Source organism: Phyllobates terribilis, unplaced genomic scaffold, assembly GCF_046119375.1.
Source record: "Phyllobates terribilis strain yellow unplaced genomic scaffold, ASM4611937v1 Scaffold_11__3_contigs__length_659146591, whole genome shotgun sequence".
NCBI classification, from domain to species: domain Eukaryota; kingdom Metazoa; phylum Chordata; class Amphibia; order Anura; family Dendrobatidae; genus Phyllobates; species Phyllobates terribilis.
In genome coordinates this window covers 506,921,203-506,944,682 of record NW_027362771.1, presented here as the reverse complement: position 1 = coordinate 506,944,682, position 23,480 = coordinate 506,921,203, and the positions used below count along the sequence as shown (strand labels likewise).

Sequence of the window (23,480 nt, the reverse complement as noted above, 5' to 3'; positions counted from 1 at the left end):
TATGCTTAGTCTTCTATATCTATATGGTGGGTGTATGGTCCTGATGTATGCTTAGTCTTCTATATCTATATGGTGGGTGTATGGACCTGATGTATGCTTAGTCTTCTATGTCTATATGGTGGGTGTATGGACCTGATGTATGCCTAGGCCTCTATGTCTATATGGTGGGTGTATGGACCTGATGTATGCTTAGTTTTCTATGTCTATATGGTGGGTGTATGGTCCTGATGTATGCTTAGTCTTCTATGTCTATATGGTGGGTGTATGGACCTGATGTATGCTTAGCCTTCTATGTCTATATGGTGGGTGTATGGACCTGATGTATGCTTAGTCTTCTATGTCTATATGGTGGGTGTATGGACCTGATGTATGCTTAGCCTTCTATGTCTATATGGTGGGTGTATGGTCCTGATGTATGCTTAGTCTTCTATGTCTATATGGTGGGTGTATGGACCTGATGTATGTTTAGTCTTCTATGTCTATATGGTGGGTGTATGGTCCTGATGTATGCTTAGTCTTCTATATCTATATGGTGGGTGTATGGACCTGATGTATGCTTAGTCTTCTATGTCTATATGGTGGGTGTATGGACCTGATATATACTTAGTCTTCTATGTCTATATGGTGGGTGTATGGTCCTGATGTATGCTTAGTCTTCTATTTCTATATGGTGGGTGTATGGACCTGATGTATGCTTAGTCTTCTATGTCTATATGGTGGGTGTATGGTCCTGATGTATGCTTAGTCTTCTATGTCTATATGGTGGGTGTATGGACCTGATGTATGCTTAGCCTTCTATGTCTATATGGTGGGTGTATGGACCTGATGTATGCTTAGTCTTCTATGTCTATATGGTGGGTGTATGGACCTGATGTATGTTTAGTCTTCTATGTCTATATGGTGGGTGTATGGTCCTGATGTATGCTTAGTCTTCTATGTCTATATGGTGGGTGTATGGACCTGATGTATGCTTAGCCTTCTATGTCTATATGGTGGGTGTATGGACCTGATGTATGCTTAGTCTTCTATGTCTATATGGTGGGTGTATGGACCTGATGTATGCTTAGCCTTCTATGTCTATATGGTGGGTGTATGGACCTGATGTATGCTTAGTCTTCTATGTCTATATGATGAGTGTATGGACCTGATGTATGCTTAGTCTTCTATGTCTATATGGTGGGTGTATGGACCTGATGTATGCCTAGGCCTCTATGTCTATATGGTGGGTGTATGGACCTGATGTATGCTTAGCCTTCTATGTCTATATGGTGGGTGTATGGACCTGATGTATGCTTAGTCTTCTATGTCTATATGGTGGGTGTATGGACCTGATGTATGCTTAGTCTTCTATGTCTATATGGTGGGTGTATGGACCTGATGTATGCTTAGCCTTCTATGTCTATATGGTGGGTGTAAGGACCTGATGTATGCTTAGTCTTCTATGTCTATATGGTGGGTGTATGGTCCTGATGTATGCTTAGTCTTCTATGTCTATATGGTGGGTGTATGGTCCTGATGTATGCTTAGTCTTCTATGTCTATATGGTGGGTGTATGGTCCTGATGTATGCTTAGTCTTCTATGTCTATATGGTGGGTGTATGGACCTGATGTATGCTTAGCCTTCTATGTCTATATGGTGAGTGTATGGTCCTGATGTATGCTTATTCTTCTATGTCAATATGGTGGGTGTATGGACCTGATATATGCTTAGTCGTCTATGTCTATATGGTGGGTTTATGGTCCTGATGTATGCTTAGTCTTCTATGTCTATATGGTGGGTGTATGGACCTGATATATGCTTAGTCGTCTATGTCTATATGGTGGGTGTATAGACGTGATGTATGCTTAGCCTTCTACGTCTATATGGTGGGTTTATGGTCCTGATGTATGCTTATTCTTCTATGTCTATATGGTGGGTTTATGGTCCTGATGTATGCTTAGTCTTCTATGTCTATATGGTGGGTGTATGGACCTGATGTATGCTTAGCCTTCTATGTCTATATGGTGGGTGTATGGACCTGATGTATGCTTAGTTTTCTATGTCTATATGGTGGGTGTATGGACCTGATGTATGCTTAGCCTTCTATGTCTATATGGTGGGTGTATGGACCTGATGTAAGCTTAGTCTTCTATGTCTATATGGTGGGTGTATGGACCTGATGTATGCTTAGCCTTCTATGTCTATATGGTGGGTGTATGGACCTGATGTAAGCTTAGTCTTCTATGTCTATATGGTGGGTGTATGGACCTGATGTATGCTTAGTCTTCTATGTCTATATGGTGGGTGTATGGTCCTGATGTATGCTTAGTCTTCAATGTCTATATGGTGGGTGTATGGTCCTGATGTATGCTTAGTCTTCTATGTCTATATGGTGGGTGTATGGTCCTGATGTATGCTTAGTTTTCTATGTCTATATGGTGGGTGTATGGACCTGATGTATGCTTAGCCTTCTAAGTCTATATGGTGGGTGTATGGTCCTGATGTATGCTTAGTCTTCTATGTCTATATAGTGGGTGTATGGACCTGATGTATGCTTAGTCTTCTAAGTCTATATGGTGGGTGTATGGTCCTGATGTATGCTTAGTCTTCTATGTCTATATGGTGGGTGTATGGTCCTGATGTATGCTTAGTCTTCTATGTCTATATGGTGGGTGTATGGTCCTGATGTATGCTTAGTTTTCTATGTCTATATGGTGGGTGTATGGACCTGATGTATGCTTAGTCTTCTATGGCTATATGGTGGGTGTATGGTCCTGATGTATGCTTAGTCTTCTATGGCTATATGGTGGGTGTATGGTCCTGATGTATGCTTAGTCTTCTATGTCTATATGGTGGGTGTATGGTCCTGATATATGCTTAGTCTTCTATGTCTATATGGTGGGTGTATGGTCCTGATATATGCTTAGTCTTCTATGTCTATATGGTGGGTGTATGGTCCTGATGTATGCTTAGTCTTCTATGTCTATATGGTGGGTGTATGGTCTTGATGTATGCTTAGTCTTCTAAGTCTATATGGTGGGTGTATGGTCCTGATGTATGCTTAGTCTTCTATGTCTATATGGTGGGTGTATGGTCTTGATGTATGCTTAGTCTTCTAAGTCTATATGGTGGGTGTATGGTCCTGATGTATGCTTAGTCTTCTAAGTCTATATGGTGGGTGTATGGACCTGATGTATGCTTAGTCTTCTATGCCTATATGGTGGGTGTATGGTCCTGATGTATGCTTAGTCTTCTATGTCTATATGGTGGGTGTATGGTCCTGATGTATGCTTAGTCTTCTATGTCTATATGGTGGGTGTATGGTCCTGATGTATGCTTAGTCTTCTATGTCTATATGGTGGGTGTATGGTCCTGATGTATGCTTAGTCTTCTATGTCTATATGGTGGGTGTATGGTCCTGATGTATGCTTAGTCTTCTAAGTCTATATGGTGGGTGTATGGTCCTGATGTATGCTTAGTCTTCTATGTCTATATGGTGGGTGTATGGTCCTGATGTATGCTTAGTCTTCTATGTCTATATGGTGGGTGTATGGTCCTGATGTATGCTTAGTCTTCTATGTCTATATGGTGGGTGTATGGACCTGATGTATGCTTAGTCTTCTATGTCTATATGGTGGGTGTATGGTCCTGATGTATGCTTAGCCTTCTATGTCTATATGGTGGGTGTATGGACCTGATGTATGCTTCGTCTTCTATGTCTATATGGTGGGTGTATGGACCTGATGTATGCTTAGTCTTCTATGTCTATGTGGTGGGTGTATGGACCTGATGTATGCTTAGTCTTCTATGTCTATATGGTGGGTGTATGGACCTGATGTATGCTTAGTCTTCTATGTCTATATGGTGGGTTTATGGTCCTGATGTACGCTTAGTCTTCTATGTCTATATGGTGGGTGTATGGTCCTTATGTATGCTTAGTCTTCTATGTCTATATGGTGGGTGTATGGTCCTGATGTATGTTTAGTCTTCTATGTCTATATGGTGGGTGTATGGTCCTGATGTATGTTTAGTCTTCTATGTCTATATGGTGGGTGTATGGACCTGATATATGCCTAGGTCTCTATGTCTATATGGCGGGTGTATGGTCCTGATGTATGCTTAGCCTTCTATGTCTATATGGTGGGTGTATGGACCTGATGTATGCTTAGTCTTCTATGTCTATATGGTGGGTGTATGGTCCTGATGTATGCTTAGCCTTCTATGTCTATATGGTGGGTGTATGGACCTGATGTATGCTTAGTCTTCTATGTCTATATGGTGGGTGTATTGACCTGATATATGCCTAGGTCTCTATGTCTATATGGCGGGTGTATGGTCCTGATGTATGTTTAGTCTTCTATGTCTATATGGTGGGTGTATGGTCCTGATGTATGCTTAGTCTTCTATGTCTATATGGTGGGTGTATGGACCTGATATATGCCCAGGTCTCTATGTCTATATGGTGGGTGTATGGTCCTGATGTATGCTTAGTCTTCTATGTCTATATGGTGGGTGTATGGATCTGATGTATGCTTAGTCTTCTATGTCTATATGGTGGGTGTACGGTCCTGATGTATGCTTAGTCTTCTATGTCTATATGGTGGGTGTATGGACCTGATGTATGCTTAGTCTTCTATGTCTATATGGTGGGTGTATGGTTCTGATGTATGCTTAGTCTTCTATGTCTATATGGTGGGTGTATGGTCCTGATGTATGCTTAGTTTTCTATGTCTATATGGTGGGTGTATGGATCTGATGTATGCTTAGTCTTCTATGTCTATATGGTGGGTGTATGGTCCTGATGTATGCTTAGTCTTCTATGTCTATATGGTGGGTGTAGGGATCTGATGTATGCTTAGTCTTCTATGTCTATATGGTGGGTGTATGGTCCTGATGTATGCTTAGTTTTCTATGTCTATATGGTGGGTGTATGGACCTGATGTATGCTTAGTCTTCTATATCTATATGGTGGGTGTATGGTCCTGATGTATGCTTAGTCTTCTATGTCTATATGGTGGGTGTATGGACCTGATGTATGCTTAGTCTTCTATGTCTATATGGTGGGTGTATGGTTCTGATGTATGCTTAGTCTTCTATGTCTATATGGTGGGTGTATGGTCCTGATGTATGCTTAGTCTTCTATGTCTATATAGTGGGTGTATGGACCTGATGTATGCTTAGTCTTCTATGTCTATATGGTGGGTGTATGGACCTGATGTATGCTTAGTCTTCTATGTCTATATGGTGGGTGTATGGACCTGATGTATGCTTAGTCTTCTATGTCTATATGATGGGTGTATGGATCTGATGTATGCTTAGTCTTCTATGTCTATATGGTGGGTGTATGGACCTGATGTATGCTTAGTCTTCTATGTCTATATGATGGGTGTATGGACCTGATGTATGCTTAGTCTTCTATGTCTATATGGTGGATGTATGGACCTGATGTATGCTTAGTCTTCTATGTCTATATGGTGGGTGTATGGTCCTGATATATGCTTCGTCTTCTATGTCTATATGGTGGGTGTATGGTCCTGATATATGCCTAGGTCTCTATGTCTATATGGTGGGTGTATGGACCTGATGTATGCTTAGTTTTCTATGTCTATATGGTGGGTGTATGGTCCTGATGTATGTTTAGTCTTCTATGTCTATATGGTGGGTGTATGGTCCTGATGTATGCTTAGTCTTCTATGTCTATATGGTGGGTGTATGGTCCTGATGTATGCTTAGTCTCCTATGTCTATATGGTGGGTGTATGGACATGATGTATGCTTAGCCTGCTATGTCTATATGGTGGGTGTATGGTCCTGATGTATGCTTAGTCTCCTATGTCTATATGGTGGGTGTATGGACATGATGTATGCTTAGTCTTCTATGTCTATATGGTGGGTGTATGGTCCTGATGTATGCTTAGTCTTCTATGTCTATATGGTGGGTGTATGGTCCTGATGTATGCTTAGTCTTCTATGTCTATATGGTGGGTGTATGGACCTGATGTATGCTTAGTCTTCTATGTCTATATGGTGGGTGTATGGTCCTGATGTATGCTTAGTCTTCTATGTCTATATGGTGGGTGTATGGACCTGATGTATGCTTAGTCTTCTATGTCTATATGGTGGGTGTATGGTCCTGATGTATGCTTAGTCTTCTATGTCTATATGGTGGGTGTATGGTCCTGATGTATGCTTAGTCTCCTATGTCTATATGGTGGGTGTATGGACATGATGTATGCTTAGTCTTCTATGTCTATATGGTGGGTGTATGGACCTGATGTATGCTTAGTCTTCTATGTCTATATGGTGGGTGTATGGTCCTGATGTATGCTTAGTCTTCTATGTCTATATGGTGGGTGTATGGACCTGATGTATGCTTAGTCTTCTATGTCTATATGGTGGGTGTATGGACATGATGTATGCTTAGTCTTCTATGTCTATATGGTGGGTGTATGGACCTGATGTATGCTTAGTCTTCTATGTCTATATGGTGGGTGTATGGTCCTGATGTATGCTTAGTCTTCCATGTCTATATGGTGGGTGTATGGTCCTGATGTATGCTTAGTCTTCTATGTCTATATGGTGGGTGTATGGACCTGATGTATGCTTAGTCTTCTATGTCTATATGGTGGGTGTATGGACCTGATGTATGCTTAGTCTTCTATGTCTATATGGTGGGTGTATGGTCCTGATGTATGCTTAGTCTTCTATGTCTATATGGTGGGTGTATGGACCTGATGTATCCTTAGTCTTCTATGTCTATATGGTGGGTGTATGGACCTGATGTATGCTTAGCCTTCTATGTCTATATGGTGGGTGTATGGTCCTGATGTATGCTTAGTCTTCTATGTCTATATGGTGGGTGTATGGACCTGATGTATGCTTAGTCTTCTATGTCTATATGGTGGGTGTATGGACCTGATGTATGCTTAGTCTTCTATGTCTATATGGTGGGTTTATGGTCCTGATGTACGCTTAGCCTTCTATGTCTATATGGTGGGTGTATGGACCTGATGTATGCTTAGTCTTCTATGTCTATATGGTGGGTGTATGGTCCTGATGTATGCTTAGTCTTCTATGTCTATATGGTGGGTGTATGGACCTGATGTATGCTTAGCCTTCTATGTCTATATGGTGGGTGTATGGACCTGATGTATGCTTAGCCTTCTATGTCTATATGGTGGGTGTATGGACCTGATGTATCCTTAGTCTTCTATGTCTATATGGTGGGTGTATGGACCTGATGTATGCTTAGTCTTCTATGTCTATATGGTGGGTTTATGGTCCTGATGTACGCTTAGCCTTCTATGTCTATATGGTGGGTGTATGGACCTGATGTATGCTTAGTCTTCTATGTCTATATGGTGGGTGTATGGTCCTGATGTATGCTTAGTCTTCTATGTCTATATGGAGGGTGTATGGTCCTGATGTATGCTTAGTCTTCTATGTCTATATGGTGGGTGTATGGATCTGATGTATGCTTAGTCTTCTATGTCTATATGGTGGGTGTATGGACCTGATGTATGCTTAGCCTTCTATGTCTATATGGTGGGTGTATGGACCTGATGTATGCTTAGTCTTCTATGTCTATATGGTGGGTTTATGGTCCTGATGTACGCTTAGTCTTCTATGTCTATATGATGGGTGTATGGACCTGATGTATGCTTTTAGTCTTCTATGTCTATATGGTGGGTTTATGGTCCTGATGTATGCTTAGTCTTCTATGTCTATATGGTGGGTTTATGGTCCTGATGTATGCTTAGTCTTCTATGTCTATATTGTGGGTGTATGGACCTGATGTATGCTTAGTCTTCTATGTCTATATGGTGGGTGTATGGACCTGATGTATGCTTAGTCTTCTATGTCTATATGATGGGTGTATGGACCTGATGTATGCTTAGTCTTCTATGTCTATATGGTGGGTGTATGGTCCTGATGTATGCTTAGTCTTCTATGTCTATATGATGGGTGTATGGACCTGATGTATGCTTAGTCTTCTATGTCTATATGGTGGGTGTATGGACCTGATATATGCTTAGTCTTCTATGTCTATATTGTGGGTGTATGGACCTGATGTATGATTAGCCTTCTATGTCTATATGGTGGGTGTATGGTCCTGATGTATGCTTAGTCTTCTATGTCTATATGATGGGTGTATGGACCTGATGTATGCTTAGTCTTCTATGTCTATATGGTGGGTGTATGGTCCTGATGTATGCTTAGTCTTCTATGTCTATATGATGGGTGTATGGACCTGATGTATGCTTAGTCTTCTATGTCTATATGGTTGGTGTATGGATCTGATGTATGCTTAGTCTTCTATGTCTATATGGTGGGTGTATGGACCTGATGTATGCTTAGTCTTCTATGTCTATATGGTGGGTGTATGGACCTGATGTATGCTTAGTCTTCTATGTCTATATGGTGGGTGTATGGTCCTGATGTATGTTTACTCTTCTATGTCTATATGGTGGGTGTATGGTCCTGATATATGCCTAGGTCTCTATGTCTATATGATGGGTGTATGGACCTGATGTATGCTTAGTCTTCTATGTCTATATGGTGGGTGTATGGACCTGATGTATGCTTAGTCTTCTATGTCTATATCGTGGGTGTATGGTCCTGATATATGCTTCGTCTTCTATGTCTATATGGTGGGTGTATGGACATGATGTATGCTTAGTCTTCTATGTCTATATGATGGGTGTATGGTCCTGATGTATGCTTAGCCTTCTATGTCTATATGGTGGGTGTATGGACCTGATGTATGCTTAGCCTTCTATGTCTATATGGTGGGTGTATGGTCCTGATGTATGCTTAGTCTTCTATGTCTATATGGTGGGTGTATGGTCCTGATGTATGCTTAGTCTTCTATGTCTTTATGGTGGGTGTATGGTCCTGATGTATGCTTAGCCTTCTATGTCTATATGGTGGGTGTATGGACCTGATGTATGCTTAGTCTTCTATGTCTATATGGTGGGTGTATGGTCCTGATGTATGCTTAGTCTTCTATGTCTATATGGTGGGTGTATGGACCTGATGTATGCTTAGCCTTCTATATCTATATGGTGGGTGTATGGACCTGATGTACGCTTAGTCTTCTATGTCTATATGATGGGTGTATGGACCTGATGTATGCTTAGTCTTCTATGTCTATATGGTGGGTTTATGGTCCTGATGTACGCTTAGTCTTCTATGTCTATATGATGGGTGTATGGACCTGATGTATGCTTTTAGTCTTCTATGTCTATATGGTGGGTTTATGGTCCTGATGTATGCTTAGTCTTCTATGTCTATATGGTGGGTGTATGGACCTGATATATGCTTAGTCTTCTATGTCTATATGGTGGGTGTATGGACCTGATGTATGATTAGCCTTCTATGTCTATATGGTGGGTGTATGGTCCTGATGTATGCTTAGTCTTCTATGTCTATATGATGGGTGTATGGACTTGATGTATGCTTAGTCTTCTATGTCTATATAGTGGGTGTATGGACCTGATGTATGCTTAGTCTTCTATGTCTATATGGTGGGTGTATGGACCTGATGTATGCTTAGCCTTCTATATCTATATGGTGGGTGTATGGACCTGATGTATGCTTAGTCTTCTATGTCTATATTGTGGGTGTATGGACCTGATGTATGATTAGTCTTCTATATCTATATGGTGGGTGTATGGACCTGATGTATGCTTAGCCTTCTATATCTATATGGTGGGTGTATGGACCTGATGTATGCTTAGTCTTCTATGTCTATATGGTGGGTGTATGGTCCTGATGTATGCTTAGTCTTCTATGTCTATATGGTGGGTGTATGGTCCTGATGTATGCTTAGCCTTCTATGTCTATATGGTGGGTGTATGGACATGATGTATGCTTAGTCTTCTATGTCTATATGGTGGGTGTATGGTCCTGATGTATGCTTAGCCTTCTATGTCTATATGGTGGGTGTATGGACATGATGTATGCTTAGTCTTCTATGTCTATATGGTGGGTGTATGGACATGATATATGCTTAGTCTTCTATGTCTATATGGTGGGTGTATGGACCTGATGTATGCTTAGTCTTCTGTGTCTATATGGTGGGTGTATGGACCTGATGTATGCTTAGTCTTCTGTGTCTATATGGTGGGTGTATGGACCTGATGTATACTTAGTCTTCTATGTCTATATGGTGGGTGTATGGTATTGATGTATGCTTAGTCTTCTATGTCTATGTGGTGGGTGTATGGACCTGATGTATGCTTAGTCTTCTATATCTATATGGTGGGTGTATGGACCTGATGTATGCTTAGTCTTCTATATCTATATGGTGGGTGTATGGACCTGATGTATGCTTAGTCTTCTATATCTATATGGTGGGTGTATGGACCTGATGTATGCTTAGTCTTCTATATCTATATGGTGGGTGTATGGACCTGATGTATGCTTAGTCTTCTATATCTATATGGTGGGTGTATGGACCTGATGTATGCTTAGCCTTCTATGTCTATATGGTGGGTGTATGGTCCTGATGTATGCTTAGCCTTCTATGTCTATATAGTGGGTGTATGGACCTGATGTATGCTTAGTCTTCTATGTCTATATGGTGGGTGTATGGACCTGATGTATGCTTAGTCTTCTATATCTATATGGTGGGTGTATGGTCCTGATGTATGCTTAGTCTTCTATGTCTATATAGTGGGTGTATGGACCTGATGTATGCTTAGTCTTCTATGTCTATATAGTGGGTGTATGGACCTGATGTATGCTTAGCCTTCTATGTCTATATGGTGGGTGTATGGACCTGATGTATGCTTAGTCTTCTATGTCTATATGGTGGGTGTATGGACCTGATGTATGCTTAGCCTTCTATGTCTATATGGTGGGTGTATGGTCCTGATGTATGCTTAGTCTTCTATGTCTATATAGTGGGTGTATGGACCTGATGTATGCTTAGTCTTCTATGTCTATATGGTGGGTGTATGGACCTGATGTATGCTTAGTCTTCTGTGTCTATATGGTGGGTGTATGGACCTGATGTATACTTAGTCTTCTATGTCTATATGGTGGGTGTATGGACCTGATGTATGCTTAGTCTTCTATGTCTATATGGTGGGTGTATGGTCCTGATGTATGCTTAGTCTTCTATGTCTATATAGTGGGTGTATGGACCTGATGTATGCTTAGTCTTCTATGTCTATATGGTGGGTGTATGGACCTGATGTATGCTTAGCCTTCTATGTCTATATGGTGGGTGTATGGACCTGATGTATGCTTAGTCTTCTATGTCTATATGGTGGGTGTATGGACCTGATGTATGCTTAGTCTTCTGTGTCTATATGGTGGGTGTATGGACCTGATGTATACTTAGTCTTCTATGTCTATATGGTGGGTGTATGGACCTGATGTACGCTTAGTCTTCTATGTCTATATGATGGGTGTATGGACCTGATGTATGCTTTTAGTCTTCTATGTCTATATGGTGGGTTTATGGTCCTGATGTATGCTTAGTCTTCTATGTCTATATAGTGGGTGTATGGACCTGATGTATGCTTAGTCTTCTATGTCTATATGGTGGGTGTATGGACCTGATGTATGCTTAGTCTTCTATATCTATATGGTGGGTGTATGGACCTGATGTATGCTTAGTCTTCTATGTCTATATAGTGGGTGTATGGACCTGATGTATGCTTAGTCTTCTATGTCTATATGGTGGGTGTATGGTATTGATGTATGCTTAGTCTTCTATGTCTATGTGGTGGGTGTATGGACCTGATGTATGCTTAGTCTTCTATATCTATATGGTGGGTGTATGGACCTGATGTATGCTTAGTCTTCTATATCTATATGGTGGGTGTATGGACCTGAAGTATGCTTAGTCTTCTATGTCTATATAGTGGGTGTATGGACCTGATGTATGCTTAGTCTTCTATGTCTATATGGTGGGTGTATGGACCTGATGTATGCTTAGTCTTCTATGTCTATATGGTGGGTGTATGGACCTGATGTATGCTTAGTCTTCTATATCTATATGGTGGGTGTATGGAACTGATGTATGCTTAGTCTTCTATATCTATATGGTGGGTGTATGGACCTGATGTATGCTTAGTCTTCTATATCTATATGGTGGGTGTATGGACCTGATGTATGCTTAGCCTTCTATGTCTATATGGTGGGTGTATGGTCCTGATGTATGCTTAGCCTTCTATGTCTATATAGTGGGTGTATGGACCTGATGTATGCTTAGTCTTCTATGTCTATATAGTGGGTGTATGGACCTGATGTATGCTTAGTCTTCTATGTCTATATGGTGGGTGTATGGACCTGATGTATGCTTAGTCTTCTATATCTATATGGTGGGTGTATGGTCCTGATGTATGCTTAGTCTTCTATGTCTATATAGTGGGTGTATGGACCTGATGTATGCTTAGTCTTCTATGTCTATATAGTGGGTGTATGGACCTGATGTATGCTTAGCCTTCTATGTCTATATGGTGGGTGTATGGACCTGATGTATGCTTAGTCTTCTATGTCTATATGGTGGGTGTATGGACCTGATGTATGCTTAGCCTTCTATGTCTATATGGTGGGTGTATGGTCCTGATGTATGCTTAGTCTTCTATGTCTATATAGTGGGTGTATGGACCTGATGTATGCTTAGCCTTCTATGTCTATATGGTGGGTGTATGGACCTGATGTATGCTTAGTCTTCTATGTCTATATGGTGGGTGTATGGACCTGATGTATGCTTAGCCTTCTATGTCTATATGGTGGGTGTATGGACCTGATGTATGCTTAGTCTTCTATGTCTATATGGTGGGTGTATGGTCCTGATGTATGCTTAGTCTTCTATGTCTATATAGTGGGTGTATGGACCTGATGTATGCTTAGCCTTCTATATCTATATGGTGGGTGTATGGACCTGATGTATGCTTAGCCTTCTATATCTATATGGTGGGTGTATGGACCTGATGTATGCTTAGTCTTCTATGTCTATATAGTGGGTGTATGGACCTGATGTATGCTTAGTCTTCTATGTCTATATGGTGGGTGTATGGACCTGATGTATGCTTAGTCTTCTATATTTATATGGTGGGTGTATGGACCTGATGTATGCTTAGTCTTCTATGTCTATATGGTGGGTGTATGGTCCTGATGTATGCTTAGTCTTCTATGTCTATATGGTGGGTGTATGGTCCTGATGTATGCTTAGTCTTTTATGTCTATATGGTGGGTGTATGGACCTGATGTATGCTTAGTCTTCTATGTCTATATTGTGGGTGTATGGACCTGATGTATGATTAGTCTTCTATATCTATATGGTGGGTGTATGGACCTGATGTATGCTTAGCCTTCTATATCTATATGGTGGGTGTATGGTCCTGATGTATGCTTAGTCTTCTATGTCTATATGGTGGGTGTATGGACCTGATGTATGCTTAGTCTTCTATGTCTATATGGTGGGTGTATGGACCTGATGTATGCTTAGCCTTCTATGTCTATATGGTGGGTGTATGGACCTGATGTATGCTTAGCCTTCTATGTCTATATGGTGGGTGTATGGACCTGATGTATGCTTAGCCTTCTATATCTATATGGTGGGTGTATGGACCTGATGTATGCTTAGTCTTCTATGTCTATATGGTGGGTGTATGGTATTGATGTATGCTTAGCCTTCTATACCTATATGGTGGGTGTATGGTCCTGATGTATGCTTAGCCTTCTATGTCTATATGGTGGGTGTATGGACCTGATGTATGCTTAGTCTTCTATGTCTATATGGTGGGTGTATGGACCTGATGTATGCTTAGCCTTCTATGTCTATATGGTGGGTGTATGGACCTGATGTATGCTTAGCCTTCTATATCTATATGGTGGGTGTATGGACCTGATGTATGCTTAGTCTTCTATGTCTATATGGTGGGTTTATGGTCCTGATGTATGCTTAGCCTTCTATGTCTATATGGTGGGTGTATGGACCTGATGTATGCTTAGTCTTCTATGTCTATATGGTGGGTGTATGGTCCTGATGTATGCTTAGTCTTCTATGTCTATATGGTGGGTGTATGTTCCTGATGTATGCTTAGTCTTCTATGTCTATATGGTGGGTGTATGGACCTGATGTATGCTTAGTCTTCTATGTCTATATGGTGGGTGTATGGTCCTGATGTATGTTTAGTCTTCTATGTCTATATGGTGGGTGTATGGTCCTGATGTATGCTTAGTCTTCTATGTCTATATGGTGGGTGTATGGACCTGATATATGCCTAGGTCTCTATGTCTATATGGCGGGTGTATGGTCCTGCTGTATGTTTAGTCTTCTATGTCTATATGGTGGGTGTATGGTCCTGATGTATGATTAGTCTTCTATGTCTATATGGTGGGTGTATGGACCTGATATATGCCCAGGTCTCTATGTCTATATGGTGGGTGTATGGTCCTGCTGTATGTTTAGTCTTCTATGTCTATATGGTGGGTGTATGGACCTGATATATGCCTAGGTCTCTATGTCTATATGGCGGGTGTATGGTCCTGCTGTATGTTTAGTCTTCTATGTCTATATGGTGGGTGTATGGTCCTGATGTATGATTAGTCTTCTATGTCTATATGGTGGGTGTATGGACCTGATGTATGCTTAGTCTTCTATGTCTATATGGTGGGTGTATGGACCTGATGTATGCTTAGTCTTCTATGTCTATATGGTGGGTGTATGGACCTGATGTATGCTTAGTCTTCTATGTCTATATGGTGGGTGTATGGATCTGATGTATGCTTAGTCTTCTATGTCTATATGGTGGGTGTATGGACCTGATGTATGTTTAGTCTTCTATGTCTATATGGTGGGTGTATGGTCCTGATCTATGCTTAGTCTTCTATGTCTATATGGTGGGTGTATAGACCTGATGTATGCTTAGTCTTCTATGTCTATATGGTGGGTGTATGGATCTGATGTATGCTTAGTCTTCTATGTCTATATGGTGGGTGTATGGACCTGATGTATGCTTAGTCTTCTATGTCTACATAGTGGGTGTATGGACCTGATGTATGCTTAGTCTTCTATGTCTATATGGTGGGTGTATGGTCCTGATGTATGCTTAGTCTTCTATGTCTATATGGTGGGTGTATGGACCTGATGTATGCTTAGTCTTCTATGTCTACATAGTGGGTGTATGGACCTGATGTATGCTTAGTCTTCTATGTCTATATGGTGGGTGTATGGTCCTGATGTATGCTTAGTCTTCTATGTCTATATGGTGGGTGTATGGACCTGATGTATGCTTAGTCTTCTATGTCTATATGGTGGGTATATGAACCTGATGTATGCTTAGTCTTCTATGTCTATATGGTGGGTGTATGGTCCTGATGTATGCTTAGTCTTCTATGTCTATATGGTGGGTGTATGGACCTGATGTATGCTTAGTCTTCTATGTCTATATGGTGGGTGTATGGACCTGATGTATGCTTAGTCTTCTATGTCTATATGCTGGGTGTATGGTCCTGATATATGCTTAGTCTTCTATGTCTATATGGTGGGTGTATGGACCTGATGTATGCTTAGTCTTCTATGTCTATATGGTGGGTGTATGGACCTGATGTATGCTTAGTCTTCTATGTCTATATGGTGGGTGTATGGTATTGATGTATGCTTAGCCTTCTATACCTATATGGTGGGTGTATGGTCCTGATGTATGCTTAGCCTTCTATGTCTATATGGTGGGTGTATGGACCTGATGTATGCTTAGCCTTCTATATCTATATGGTGGGTGTATGGACCTGATGTATGCTTAGTCTTCTATGTCTATATGGTGGGTTTATGGTCCTGATGTATGCTTAGCCTTCTATGTCTATATGGTGGGTGTATGGACCTGATGTATGCTTAGTCTTCTATGTCTATATGGTGGGTGTATGGTCCTGATGTATGCTTAGTCTTCTATGTCTATATGGTGGGTGTATGTTCCTGATGTATGCTTAGTCTTCTATGTCTATATGGTGGGTGTATGGACCTGATGTATGCTTAGTCTTCTATGTCTATATGGTGGGTGTATGGTCCTGATGTATGTTTACTCTTCTATGTCTATATGGTGGGTGTATGGTCCTGATGTATGCTTAGTCTTCTATGTCTATATGGTGGGTGTATGGACCTGATATATGCCTAGGTCTCTATGTCTATATGGCGGGTGTATGGTCCTGCTGTATGTTTAGTCTTCTATGTCTATATGGTGGGTGTATGGTCCTGATGTATGATTAGTCTTCTATGTCTATATGGTGGGTGTATGGTCCTGATGTATGCTTAGTCTTCTATGTCTATATGGTGGGTGTATGGACCTGATATATGCCCAGGTCTCTATGTCTATATGGTGGGTGTATGGTCCTGCTGTATGTTTAGTCTTCTATGTCTATATGGTGGGTGTATGGACCTGATATATGCCTAGGTCTCTATGTCTATATGGCGGGTGTATGGTCCTGCTGTATGTTTAGTCTTCTATGTCTATATGGTGGGTGTATGGTCCTGATGTATGATTAGTCTTCTATGTCTATATGGTGGGTGTATGGTCCTGATGTATGCTTAGTCTTCTATGTCTATATGGTGGGTGTATGGACCTGATGTATTCTTAGTCTTCTATGTCTATATGGTGGGTGTATGGACCTGATGTATGTTTAGTCTTCTATGTCTATATGGTGGGTGTATGGTCCTGATGTATGCTTAGTCTTCTATGTCTATATGGTGGGTGTATGGTCCTGATCTATGCTTAGTCTTCTATGTCTATATGGTGGGTGTATAGACCTGATGTATGCTTAGTCTTCTATGTCTATATGGTGGGTGTATGGATCTGATGTATGCTTAGTCTTCTATGTCTATATGGTGGGTGTATGGACCTGATGTATGTTTAGTCTTCTATGTCTATATGGTGGGTGTATGGTCCTGATCTATGCTTAGTCTTCTATGTCTATATGGTGGGTGTATAGACCTGATGTATGCTTAGTCTTCTATGTCTATATGGTGGGTGTATGGATCTGATGTATGCTTAGTCTTCTATGTCTATATGGTGGGTGTATGGACCTGATGTATGCTTAGTCTTCTATATTTATATGGTGGGTGTATGAACCTGATGTATGCTTAGTCTTCTATGTCTATATGGTGGGTGTATGGACCTGATATATGCTTAGTCTTCTATGTCTATATGGTGGGTGTATGGACCTGATATATGCCTAGGTCTCTATGTCTATATGGTGGGTGTATGGTCCTGATGTATGCTTAGTCTTCTATGTCTATATGGTGGGTGTATGGTCCTGATGTATGCTTAGTCTTCTATGTCTATATGGTGGGTGTATGGACCTCATGTATGCTTAGTCTTCTATATCTATATGGTGGGTGTATGGACCTGATGTATGCTTAGTCTTCTATGTCTATATGGTGGGTGTATGGTCCTGATGTATGCTTAGTCTTCTATTTCTATATGGTGGGTGTATGGTCCTGATGTATGCTTAGTTTTCTATGTATATATGGTGGGTGTATGGTCCTGATGTATGCTTAGTCTTCTATGTCTATATGGTGGCTGTATGGTCCTGATGTATGCTTAGTCTTCTATTTCTATATGGTGGGTGTATGGTCCTGATGTATGCTTAGCCTTCTATGTCTATATGGTGGGTGTATGGTCCTGATGTATGCTTAGTCTTCTATGTCTATATGGTGGGTGTATGGACCTGATGTATGCTTAGTCTTCAATGTCTATATGGTGGGTTTATGGTCCTGGTGTATGCTTAGTCTTCTATGTCTATATGGTGGGTGTATGGACCTGATGTATGCTTAGTCTTTTATGTCTATATGGTGGCTGTATGGTCCTGATGTATGCTTAGTCTTCAATGTCTATATGGTGGGTGTATGGTCCTGGTGTATGCTTAGTCTTCTATGTCTATATGGTGGGTGTATGGACCTGATGTATGCTTAGTCTTTTATGTCTATATGGTGGGTGTATGGACCTGATGTATGCTTAGTCTTTTATGTCTATATGGTGGGTGTATGGACCTGATGTATGCTTAGTCTTCTATGTCTATATGGTGGGTGTATGGACCTGATGTATGCTTAGTCTTTTATGTCTATATGGTGGGTGTATGGATCTGATGTATGCTTAGTCTTCTATGTCTATATGGTGGGTGTATGGACCTGATGTATGCTTAGTCTTCTATGTCTATATGGTGGTTGTATGGTCCTGATGTATGCTTAGTCTTTTATGTCTATATGGTGGGTGTATGGTCCTGATGTATGCTTAGTCTTCTAAGTCTATATGGTGGGTGTATGGATCTGATGTATGCTTAGTCTTCTATGTCTATATGGTGGGTGTATGGTCCTGATATATGCTTAGTCTTCTATGTCTATATGGTGGGTGTATGGACCTGATGTATGCTTAGTCTTCTATGTCTATATGGTGGGTGTATGGACCTGATGTATGCTTAGTCTTCTATGTCTATATGGTGGGTGTATGGTCCTGATGTATGGTTAGTTTTCTATTTCTATATGGTGGGTGTATGGTCCTGATGTATGCTTAGTCTTCTATGTCTATATGGTGGGTGTATGGACCTGATATATGCCTAGGTCTCTATGTCTATATGGTGGGTGTATGGTCCTGATGTATGCTTAGTCTTCTATGTCTATATGGTGGGTGTATGGTCCTGATGTATGCTTAGTCTTTTATGTCTATATGGTGGGTGTATGGACCTGATGTATGCTTAGCCTTCTATGTCTATATGGTGGGTGTATGGACCTGATGTATGCTTAGTCTTCTATATCTATATGGTGGGTGTATGGACCTGATGTATGCTTAGTCTTCTATATCTATATGGTGGGTGTATGGTCCTGATGTATGCTTAGTCTTCTATGTCTATATGGTGGGTGTATGGTCCTGATGTATGCTTAGTTTTCTATGTCTATATGGTGGGTGTATGGTCCTGATGTATGCTTAGTCTTCTATGTCTATATGGTGGGTGTATGGTCCTGATGTATGCTTAGTTTTCTATTTATATATGGTGGGTGTATGGTCCTGATGTATGCTTAGTCTTCTATGTCTATATGGTGGGTGTATGGTCCTGATGTATGCTTAGTCTTCTATGTCTATATGGTGGGTGTATGGTCCTGATGTATGCTTAGTCTTCTATGTCTATATGGTGGGTGTATGGACCTGATGTATGCTTAGTCTTCTATGTCTATATGGTGGGTGTATGGACCTGATGTATGCTTAGTCTTCTAAGTCTATATGGTGGGTGTATGGACCTGATGTATGCTTAGCCTTCTATGTCTATATGGTGGCTGTATGGTCCTGATGTATGCTTAGTCTTCTATGTCTATATGGTGGGTGTATGGTCCTGATGTATGCTTAGTCTTCTATGTCTATATGGTGGCTGTATGGACCTGATGTATGCTTAGTCTTCTATTTCTATATGGTGGGTGTATGGTCCTGATGTATGCTTAGCCTTCTATGTCTATATGGTGGGTGTATGGTCCTGATGTATGCTTAGTCTTCTATGTCTATATGGTGGGTGTATGGTCCTGATGTATGCTTAGTCTTCTATGTCTATATGGTGGGTGTATGGTCCTGATGTATGCTTAGTCTTCTATGTCTATATGGTGGGTGTATGGACCTGATGTATGCTTAGTCTTCTATGTCTGTATGGTGGCTGTATGGTCCTGATGTATGCTTAGTCTTCTATGTCTATATGGTGGGTGTATGGTCCTGATGTATGCTTAGTCTTCTATGTCTATATGGTGGGTGTATGGACCTGATGTATGCTTAGTCTTTTATGTCTATATGGTGGGTGTATGGACCTGATGTATGCTTAGCCTTCTATGTCTATATGGTGGGTGTATGGACCTGATGTATGCTTAGTCTTTTATGTCTATATGGTGGGTGTATGGACCTGATGTATGCTTAGTCTTCTATGTCTATATGGTGTGTGTATGGACCTGATGTATGCTTAGTCTTTTATGTCTATATGGTGGGTGTATGGACCTGATGTATGCTTAGTCTTCTATGTCTATATGGTGGGTGTATGGTCCTGATGTATGCTTAGTCTTCTATTTCTATATGGTGGGTGTATGGTCCTGATGTATGCTTAGTTTTCTATGTATATATGGTGGGTGTATGGTCCTGATGTATGCTTAGTCTTCTATGTCTATATGGTGGCTGTATGGTCCTGATGTATGCTTAGTCTTCTATTTCTATATGGTGGGTGTATGGTCCTGATGTATGCTTAGCCTTCTATGTCTATATGGTGGGTGTATGGACCTCATGTATGCTTAGTCTTCTATATCTATATGGTGGGTGTATGGACCTGATGTATGCTTAGTCTTCTATGTCTATATGGTGGGTGTATGGTCCTGATGTATGCTTAGTCTTCTATTTCTATATGGTGGGTGTATGGTCCTGATGTATGCTTAGTTTTCTATGTATATATGGTGGGTGTATGGTCCTGATGTATGCTTAGTCTTCTATGTCTATATGGTGGCTGTATGGTCCTGATGTATGCTTAGTCTTCTATTTCTATATGGTGGGTGTATGGTCCTGATGTATGCTTAGCCTTCTATGTCTATATGGTGGGTGTATGGTCCTGATGTATGCTTAGTCTTCTATGTCTATATGGTGGGTGTATGGACCTGATGTATGCTTAGTCTTCAATGTCTATATGGTGGGTTTATGGTCCTGGTGTATGCTTAGTCTTCTATGTCTATATGGTGGGTGTATGGACCTGATGTATGCTTAGTCTTTTATGTCTATATGGTGGCTGTATGGTCCTGATGTATGCTTAGTCTTCTATGTCTATATGGTGGGTGTATGGACCTGATGTATGCTTAGTCTTCAATGTCTATATGGTGGGTGTATGGTCCTGGTGTATGCTTAGTCTTCTATGTCTATATGGTGGGTGTATGGACCTGATGTATGCTTAGTCTTTTATGTCTATATGGTGGGTGTATGGACCTGATGTATGCTTAGTCTTTTATGTCTATATGGTGGGTGTATGGACCTGATGTATGCTTAGTCTTCTATGTCTATATGGTGGGTGTATGGACCTGATGTATGCTTAGTCTTTTATGTCTATATGGTGGGTGTATGGATCTGATGTATGCTTAGTCTTCTATGTCTATATGGTGGGTGTATGGACCTGATGTATGCTTAGTCTTCTATGTCTATATGGTGGTTGTATGGTCCTGATGTATGCTTAGTCTTTTATGTCTATATGGTGGGTGTATGGTCCTGATGTATGCTTAGTCTTCTAAGTCTATATGGTGGGTGTATGGATCTGATGTATGCTTAGTCTTCTATGTCTATATGGTGGGTGTATGGTCCTGATATATGCTTAGTCTTCTATGTCTATATGGTGGGTGTATGGACCTGATGTATGCTTAGTCTTCTATGTCTATATGGTGGGTTTATGGTCCTGGTGTATGATTAATCTTCTATGTCTATATGGTGGGTGTATGGACCTGATGTATGCTTAGTCTTCTATGTCTATATGGTGGGTGTATGGACCTGATGTATGCTTAGTCTTCTATGTCTATATGGTGGGTGTATGGTCCTGATGTATGGTTAGTTTTCTATTTCTATATGGTGGGTGTATGGTCCTGATGTATGCTTAGTCTTCTATGTCTATATGGTGGGTGTATGGACCTGATATATGCCTAGGTCTCTATGTCTATATGGTGGGTGTATGGTCCTGATGTATGCTTAGTCTTCTATGTCTATATGGTGGGTGTATGGTCCTGATGTATGCTTAGTCTTTTATGTCTATATGGTGGGTGTATGGACCTGATGTATGCTTAGCCTTCTATGTCTATATGGTGGGTGTATGGACCTGATGTATGCTTAGTCTTCTATATCTATATGGTGGGTGTATGGACCTGATGTATGCTTAGTCTTCTATATCTATATGGTGGGTGTATGGTCCTGATGTATGCTTAGTCTTCTATGTCTATATGGTGGGTGTATGGTCCTGATGTATGCTTAGTTTTCTATGTCTATATGGTGGGTGTATGGTCCTGATGTATGCTTAGTCTTCTATGTCTATATGGTGGGTGTATGGTCCTGATGTATGCTTAGTTTTCTATTTATATATGGTGGGTGTATGGTCCTGATGTATGCTTAGTCTTCTATGTCTATATGGTGGGTGTATGGTCCTGATGTATGCTTAGTTTTCTATTTATATATGGTGGGTGTATGGTCCTGATGTATGCTTAGTCTTCTATGTCTATATGGTGGGTGTATGGTCCTGATGTATGCTTAGTTTTCTATTTATATATGGTGGGTGTATGGTCCTGATGTATGCTTAGTCTTCTATGTCTATATGGTGGGTGTATGGTCCTGATGTATGCTTAGTCTTCTATGTCTATATGGTGGGTGTATGGACCTGATGTATGCTTAGCCTTCTATGTCTATATGGTGGCTGTATGGTCCTGATGTATGCTTAGTCTTCTATGTCTATATGGTGGGTGTATGGACCTGATGTATGCTTAGTCTTCTATGTCTATATGGTGGGTGTATGGACCTGATGTATGCTTAGTCTTCTAAGTCTATATGGTGGGTGTATGGACCTGATGTATGCTTAGCCTTCTATGTCTATATGGTGGCTGTATGGTCCTGATGTATGCTTAGTCTTCTATGTCTATATGGTGGGTGTATGGTCCTGATGTATGCTTAGTCTTCTATGTCTATATGGTGGCTGTATGGACCTGATGTATGCTTAGTCTTCTATTTCTATATGGTGGGTGTATGGTCCTGATGTATGCTTAGCCTTCTATGTCTATATGGTGGGTGTATGGTCCTGATGTATGCTTAGTCTTCTATGTCTATATGGTGGGTGTATGGTCCTGATGTATGCTTAGTCTTCTATGTCTATATGGTGGGTGTATGGTCCTGATGTATGCTTAGTCTTCTATGTCTATATGGTGGGTGTATGGTCCTGATGTATGCTTAGTCTTCTATGTCTATATGGTGGGTGTATGGACCTGATGTATGCTTAGTCTTCTATGTCTGTATGGTGGCTGTATGGTCCTGATGTATGCTTAGTCTTCTATGTCTATATGGTGGGTGTATGGTCCTGATGTATGCTTAGTCTTTTATGTCTATATGGTGGGTGTATGGACCTGATGTATGCTTAGTCTTCTATGTCTATATGGTGGGTGTATGGACCTGATGTATGCTTAGTCTTCTATGTCTATATGGTGGGTGTATGGACCTGATGTATGCTTAGTCTTTTATGTCTATATGGTGGGTGTATGGTCCTGATGTATGCTTAGTCTTCTAAGTCTATATGGTGGGTGTATGGATCTGATGTATGCTTAGTCTTCTATGTCTATATGGTGGGTGTATGGTCCTGATATATGCTTAGTCTTCTATGTCTATATGGTGGGTGTATGGACCTGATGTATGCTTAGTCTTCTATGTCTATATGGTGGGTTTATGGTCCTGGTGTATGCTTAGTCTTCTATGTCTATATGGTGGGTGTATGGTCCTGATGTATGGTTAGTTTTC

At 40.8% G+C, this 23,480-nt stretch overlaps 1 protein-coding gene across 3 annotated transcripts in view; it reads right to left on the bottom strand.

The window, feature by feature from the left end:
- Positions 1 to 23,480, bottom strand: part of ADD2 (adducin 2) — a 311,888-nt gene that overhangs the window by 219,570 nt on the left and 68,838 nt on the right. The window lies entirely within an intron of this gene.